Raw genomic sequence first — 7354 nt, forward strand, 5'->3', positions numbered from 1 at the left:
CTTGTTTCATCCCGAATTTAACTTCTCTGCCATGGATTGGAAAGAAGGGGTAGTACAGCCATGCTTTTTTGCACTTGATACACACCTGGGATCCTCTGAGCCACAAACTGGTAAAGTACAGGAGAGTGAGGGATATTAAAATTTCTCAGTAGTGGTCCTATTGTCCAACCACAATGAGGATGTCTCCCCATGCACAAATCCAATCTCGGAATCTTCCAGAGCAATCTTCATTTTGGTGGTAGCCCCACCCTCTCTCAGCAAAAGACACGCCCGCCTTCTCCCTCGCTCTTTTCCAACTGCCTCAGCAGCAGCAACATCAGAGGACCTTCCATCACTGTTATGCTTGAGAGAGCTTGTCATGACTCCTACCTGAGCCAGAGGGGGAAGTTCACTGGGGTTGAATCCTTGATTATAAGGGATTCAAAGTAGTCGGCCACCATCCACTTTATTTTGATGTGGGGAAACCCACGCTCCATATAAGGTTGGGGGTGTGTGTGTTAAAGTGGCAAAACCCTCCCAAGGGGGCTGAACAGTCCTAGGCTTTTAGATGCTAAAGCAAATCCAAATGAGAAATAGCACACTTAAACTAACAAGGGTTTATTATTAGATATAAAGAAAAGGTATGCAATATGAACAATTACGAGAGAGCTTTCATTAACTGAGGCAACACAGATTTCAAATTACACAGAAAAGAAGAAAGAACTTTACTAACACATCTAACTATACTGGTCCTTACTACTCAAAGGCTGCGGCCTTCCCAAATCCCTAGCAGCTCAGCCTGCTGCTACCTGAGGGCCCTCCTGGGATAGACTGAACTCTCACAGACCAACACCTTCTCCTCTTCAGTAGGTGGCCAAGCCAGAAATCCCTGCCCAGTCCACTTGATTTGATCCCTTAGATTTGAACTTCCTGGGCTTTTTTTTCCTAGTCCTCCCTCAAAGCCCTCCCATCACTACAAAGCTACACAAAAAGGAAAAATGGAAAACAAAACTTTTATCTCCTAGTTATTTTTCTTCTATCAATCAGTTTTACGTTATTTCACTTGGTAACCCCCCACGCAACTCTCTGTTCTCTAGTGCAGCCTATGGCTGCAAGGATTAGGTTTAAACTGTGCAAATTGTGTGCTGGGAAGCTCCCCTCATCCAATGGCCACATGGAATGCCTGGCTTGTCTCAGAGAAATGCAAAGAGTGGACGTGTGCAAGTTTTGTCAGGCATTCATGAGGCAAGCACAGAGAAATTGAGCCTCAAGGCTCTCCCCTAATTTTGGGGCCCGGCATTAAGGGCTAACTCGATCTTGCAGGGGAATCCCATCATATAATATTCTGAAGAGTCCTTACTAGTGTCTCAGCTATGCAGTGCTCAGACCAGTCTGAAATGCTAGCACCCAATGCAACACACCTCACCAAGCTGGTACCAAAGCCTGGCCCCGCCTCCACTCCATTGAAGGGGAAACTGACACTGCCAGTCCCAAGGACTGTAGTGGGTATGTCAGGCCAGTCAGCAAGACCCCACAAGAAAGGCAAAACCTCTGTGATACTGAGCACTGACAAGAAATAAAATAAAAGGCCTGATCTAAAAGCAGCGATGGCTTCAGTAACGACATCTCCAATAGTTGCAGCCCCATTAGACTCGGAAGAGGAATTCCAGCCCATCCTGGAACCAGACTTGGGGAGGGCAACCCAGATGGAGCGTGCAAAATCAACCAGGAATCTGAGGCTGATTGGGAATCTCCTGAAAGAGAGATGGACAGGGAAAGAACTCTTAAGAGTAAGCACTATATAAGGGACTGGGAGAGCTGGAAATACCGGTACTCCCCTGCTCCAACTTAAGAAGTCTCACCAGACAAATATGATATGGGCTACCACAGGCCCAGATGAGAATGCATGCTTGTGGAACCCAGACATGAGGCATACTGCTCTAGAGGGCACAACTACTTAGAGGCCAGATGACTGGGACAGATGCAGCCCTAGACAGTACAGCTCCCACTCTACCTCTAGGTCACCATACTCATCCCACACAGCCAAAGTCAAAGCAGTAGCACTGGTGAAGGGCAAAATGATCAAACAGCCCAAATCCTACAAGAAACCTAAGGATAAGAGTAACCAAATACATTTGATATCTACTCCAAATGTAGTGCAGGAATCAAAAGTTCCCAGCCCTGCTAATGACCCGGAGACAGGAGATACACCTTGTCTGTGCATAAGGACAGGATCTCCATCCAGACTCAACACAATCAGAAGATCTCATGGGTGAAGGTAAACCAGCTTCCTCAACAAAGAATATAGGCCCTACTCCAAACAGATACAAAGGATGGTGTCTTCCTTAGGCCAAGAGCCTCAACAAGCCTCTCGAGATGAAAGACCTGGTTTTTGTACTGATCTAATCCACATTGGCTACAGCAGTTTCTCTACCACTCCTGCCCACAGGCTCAGAAGTTGTGCAGGGCTCATGGGCCACACCAGCTTCAATTCACCCTACCTCCAAGCACCTCAAAAATTTGTGTCAGCTACAGCAGGACAATGCCTAGTACTTGTTCAATCATCCTAAACCTAACTCTATTGTGGTCGAATCCTCACAGCAGGGCACAAAACAAAAGTTACTATCATCACCTGCAGACCCTGATGGCAGAAAATTAGATACCTTTGGGAAAGGAATCTATGCTACAGCCAGTCTCCAGCTTTTCAACTACCAGGGCTGTTTGGCACGTTATACCTACCTCCTCCTTGAGAAATTCAAATCCTTTGTTAGTCAATTACAAACAGACCAGAGAGAGGCAGCTGTGACGTTCCTCTCCAACGGACTTCAGATCACCAAACAACAGCTGCACTCAGCCCACCATGAGGTGGATTGCAAATCACCAGCCATGGTTGCAGCAGTAGCCTTGCACAGACATGCTTGATTAAAGTCTACCTCGCTCACCATATTCGGGCCGACTTGGATTTAGACCCCACAATTACTGCAGTGTCTGAATCAGACGTGTCCAGCGACTCCTCTTATGTGGTTAGGCTGGATCAGTTTCAGTTTGTGACTCATGAAGATGTAGACAAGCTGCTTGGAGTGATGTGGCCTACCACATGTTCTCTTGACATGGCTAATACTATCTGGCAGGGAGGTTGTTTTAGAAGGATCATAAGGATCATAGAAGGATCTAGTAGAGATCATAAATGTTTCTCTGAGGGAGGGTAGGATGCCTCCTTGCCTTAAGGAGGCAATTATTAGACCACTTCTGAAAAAGCCTGCCTTGGATTACTTGAGCAACTATAGGTCTGTCTCCAACCTTCTGTGGCTGGGCAAGGTAACTGAGAGGGTAGCAACTCTAGGCAGTCTTGAATGAAACTGATTATCTAGACCCATTTCAGACTGGCTTTCAAGTGGGCTATAGGGTTGAGACTGCCTTGGTCGACCTGATGGATGATCTCCAATTGGGAAATGACAGAGGAAGTGTGACTCTGTTGGTCCTTTTGGACCTCTCGGAAGCTTTCGATACTATCGACCATAGTATCCTTCTAGAGAATCTGAGGGGGTTTGGGGTGGGAGGCACTGCTTTGCAGTGGTTCCACTCTTACCTCTCAGGTAGATTCCAATGGTGTCCCTTGGGGACTGCTGTTCTTTAACAACTGAACTTTGGTATGGTGTCCCTCAGGGCTCCATATTGTCTCCAATGTTGTTTAACATCTAGATGAAACCGCTGGGAGAGATCATCAGGAGATTTGTTGCAGGGTGTTATCAGTATGCTGATGACACCCAAATCTTTTTCTCCATGTCAACATCATCAGGAGAAGGCATAACCTCCCTAAATGCCTGCCTGGAGGCTCCCACGATCAGGCGAAATTGGGCTAGGCTCCTCTAGCCCGATTTCGCCTGATCATGGGAATAGCCCCATAGTATACCTGGACTTCCAAAAAGCTTTTGACAAAGTTCCTCATCAAAGACTCCTGAGGAAACTTAGCAGTCATGGGATAAGGGAACAAGTACATATGTGGATTGCTAACTGGTTGAAAGACAAGAAACAGAGGATAGGTATAGATGGAGAGTTTTCACAATGGAGGGAAGTAAGAAGTGGGGTCCCCCAGGAATCTGTACTCGGGGCTGGTGCTTTTTAATTCATTCATAAATGTTCTAGAAGTAGAGGTAAGCAGCGCGGTGGCCAAATTTGCAGATGACACCAAACTCTTTCGGGTAGTGAAATCCAAAACGGATTGTGAGGAGCTCCAAAAGGATCTCTCCAAACTGGGGGAGTGGGCGACAAAGTGGCAAATGCGGTTCAGAGCTGGCAAGTGTAAAGTGATGCACATTGGGACGAAAAACCCCAACTTCAAGTATACGCTGATGGGATCTGAACTGTCGGTGACAGACTAGGAGATGGATCTTGGGGTTGTGGTGGACAGCTTGTTCAAAGTGTCAACTCAATGTGTGGCAGCTGTGAAAAAGGCCAGTTCCATGCTAGGGATCATTAGGAAAGGGATTGAAAATAAAACGGCTAATATAATAATGCCCTTATACAAAACTATGGTGCGGCCACACCTGGAGTACTGCGTACAATTCTATTATTATTATTACATTTATACCCCGCTCTTCCTCCAAGGAGCCCAGAGCGGTGTACTACATACCTGAGTTTCTTTCACAACAACCCTGTGAAGTAGGTTAGGCTGAGGGAGAAGTGACTGGCCCAGAGTCACCCAGCTAGTTTCATGGCTGAATGAGGATTTGAACTCGGGTCTCCCCGGTCCTAGTCCACCACTCTAACCACTACACCACGCTGGCAATTCTAGTCACCACATCTAAAAAAGGACATTGAACAACTGGAAAAGGTGCAGAATAAGGCAACCAAGATGATCAGGGGCCTAGAGCACCTTTCTTATGAAGCAAGGCTACAACACCTGGGGCTTTTTAGTTTAGAAAAAAGACAACTGCGGGAAGACATGATAGAGGTCTATAAAATCATGCATGGTATGGAGAAAGTGGATAGAAAGAAATTATTCTCCTCTCACATAACACTAGAACCAGGGGTCATCCCATGAAATTGATTGCCAGGAAATCTAGGACCAACAAATAGAAGTACTTTTTCACACAATGCATAATCAACTTGTGGAATTATCTGCCACAAGATGTGGTTCACCCAGGCTTTTAATTAGATATTTTTAATTGTGTTTTAATAGTTTTAACATTTTTAATTTTAATTGTTGAAATGTCTTAATCTTTTTATTGGTTGTTTTTATTGTTTTGTTGTAAATCGCCCCGAGAACTTGCGTTTTGGGCGGAATAAAAATGTAAAAACAATAACATGGATGCTAATAGGATAGTGTGAAAAATCACTGTTGCACTCTTACCACATGCGAGCCTAGAAGCTTTAATTTTAATTTTGTTGCTGAATTTGCCCAGCTTAGATCTGGCACAACACTCTCACATGTGTTATAATTTCTAGTATATATTGTCATCTTGAAGCTCTGTGAACTTGGGACATTTCTTTTCCTTTCAGCTCCTAATAGGACCACTTCATACATGTGTTTCAAAGAAGACAGATGTCATGCTAGAGAAGACAGATGTCATTTCTTTCTAAAATGTTGGCTTGAATATCTTGACAGAAATGGAGTGCAAATTTTAGTAATAAATAAAAGCCACCAGGAAGGGACTTGGGTCTTATTACAGAGCAAGTTAAGCAGCTGAAACAAATGGTGGAGTCACAGGAGTCATGAGAGTTTTCTGTAGCCTTCCTTGTTTTGGTCATATCTGCTCTGTTGATTTCATCAGTTTTATTACCTGGAGTATGGATACTAGAAAAATTGGTTACAGGAAATGAAACTCATGCAAGAAATCTATGGAAAGGTAAAGCAAGGTTGGAGTGGTTTCTGGAACAAGATGCTCCCCCTCCATCTTCTTTGGAGGTCTTCTGGTAGCAAGCATGACTTGTCCCCATAGCTAAGCAGGGTCTGCCCTGGTTGCATATGAATGGGAGACTTGATGTGTGAGCACTGTAAGATATTCCCCTCAGGGGATGAAGCTGCTCTGGGAAGAGCATAAGGTTTCAAGTTCCCTCTCTGGCTTCTCTAAGATAGGGCTGAGAGAGATTCCTGCCTGCAACCTTGGAGAAGCCGCTGCCAGTCTGTGAAGACAATACTGAGCTAGATAGACCAATGGTCTGACTCAGTATAAGGCAGCTTCCTATGGAGAGGCAGGAGGGATGTGTGAAAAGAAAGCTGTCACTCAGCTGGCAAGGACCTCTTTCCCTCAGGAGCCCAGAGCTATTTGTTCCCCTCCCTGGTCCAATTAGCTATGCCCCTGAATCTATGCCTCTTGTTTGCTTGAGATCAGCAGGTTGTTCAAGTGACTGAATAGCATAGGAAGCTACAGTGGTGCATGGAAATAAAGGAGAATCATTCAGGCCATTCAAATGTTAATCCACGTTTGCTTAGTAATTTTCCATGCTAATTAAGTGCTTGGGAATTTGGGATCAAATAACTCAACCCAAGCAGTAGTTTCAGTCTGCAAACTTTTCTTTCAGCAATACAGGTAAACTCAACACCTGTCAGTCTACAGCAGGGATTCTCAAACTTGGGTCCTCAGCTGGTGTAGGACTGCAACTCCCATCATTCCCAGCCATAATGGCTGATAACTGTGGCTGAGGATGATGGGAGTTGCAGTCCAAAAACAGCTGGGGACCCAAGTTTGAGGACTCTTGCTCTACAGCAGGCATCCCCAAACTGCGGCCCTCCAGATGTTGCTGAACTACAACTTCCAGCATACCCAGCCACAAAAAATTGTGTCTAGGGATGCTGGGAGTTGTAGTTCAGCAACATCTGGAGGGCCGCAGTTTGGGGATGCCTGCTCTACAGCTTTGCTTAGGAGTTATTTTTTCATTTAGGTTCAGGACTGAAATTGTTCTATCACATTAGAAGAAATGTTCAACAAATGTTTGAATAAGAATCTAGTCAAACTTTTAAAATCTAAAGAACTGATTCGCTTTCATCTATTTAAAATTGCATTTATATTAGACATGAATTAAAGTAATAAATACCAAATAGAACTGACTTGCCTTTGCTTTTGAATTCAAAACACCGTACCCTAAGCCTACAAGCTCCTGTTATTTTTCTTTCTTTCAGCATTCTTTTACTTTTAACTCATCCTTTCAACAATTAGTATACGTCCAGTTGTTTAGAATAATGGGTCAGCCTGACAGTCGCTGGGCAGGATAATTGTCATTCTCTCTGCTCTGTGTTGGACGAACAAGAATTGCAAAATTTCGTGTACGTGCCCTTACATAAGAATGATCAGCTGAGCGGGGGGGGCTCCCTATCCCTACGGCAACGTAGTACTTTCCCCACAGCCAGTATTGCATTCTGGGTCTTGTAGTA

The sequence above is a fragment of the Hemicordylus capensis genome, chromosome 6 (genome assembly GCF_027244095.1).
Source record: "Hemicordylus capensis ecotype Gifberg chromosome 6, rHemCap1.1.pri, whole genome shotgun sequence".
Classification (NCBI taxonomy): Eukaryota; Metazoa; Chordata; class Lepidosauria; order Squamata; family Cordylidae; genus Hemicordylus; species Hemicordylus capensis.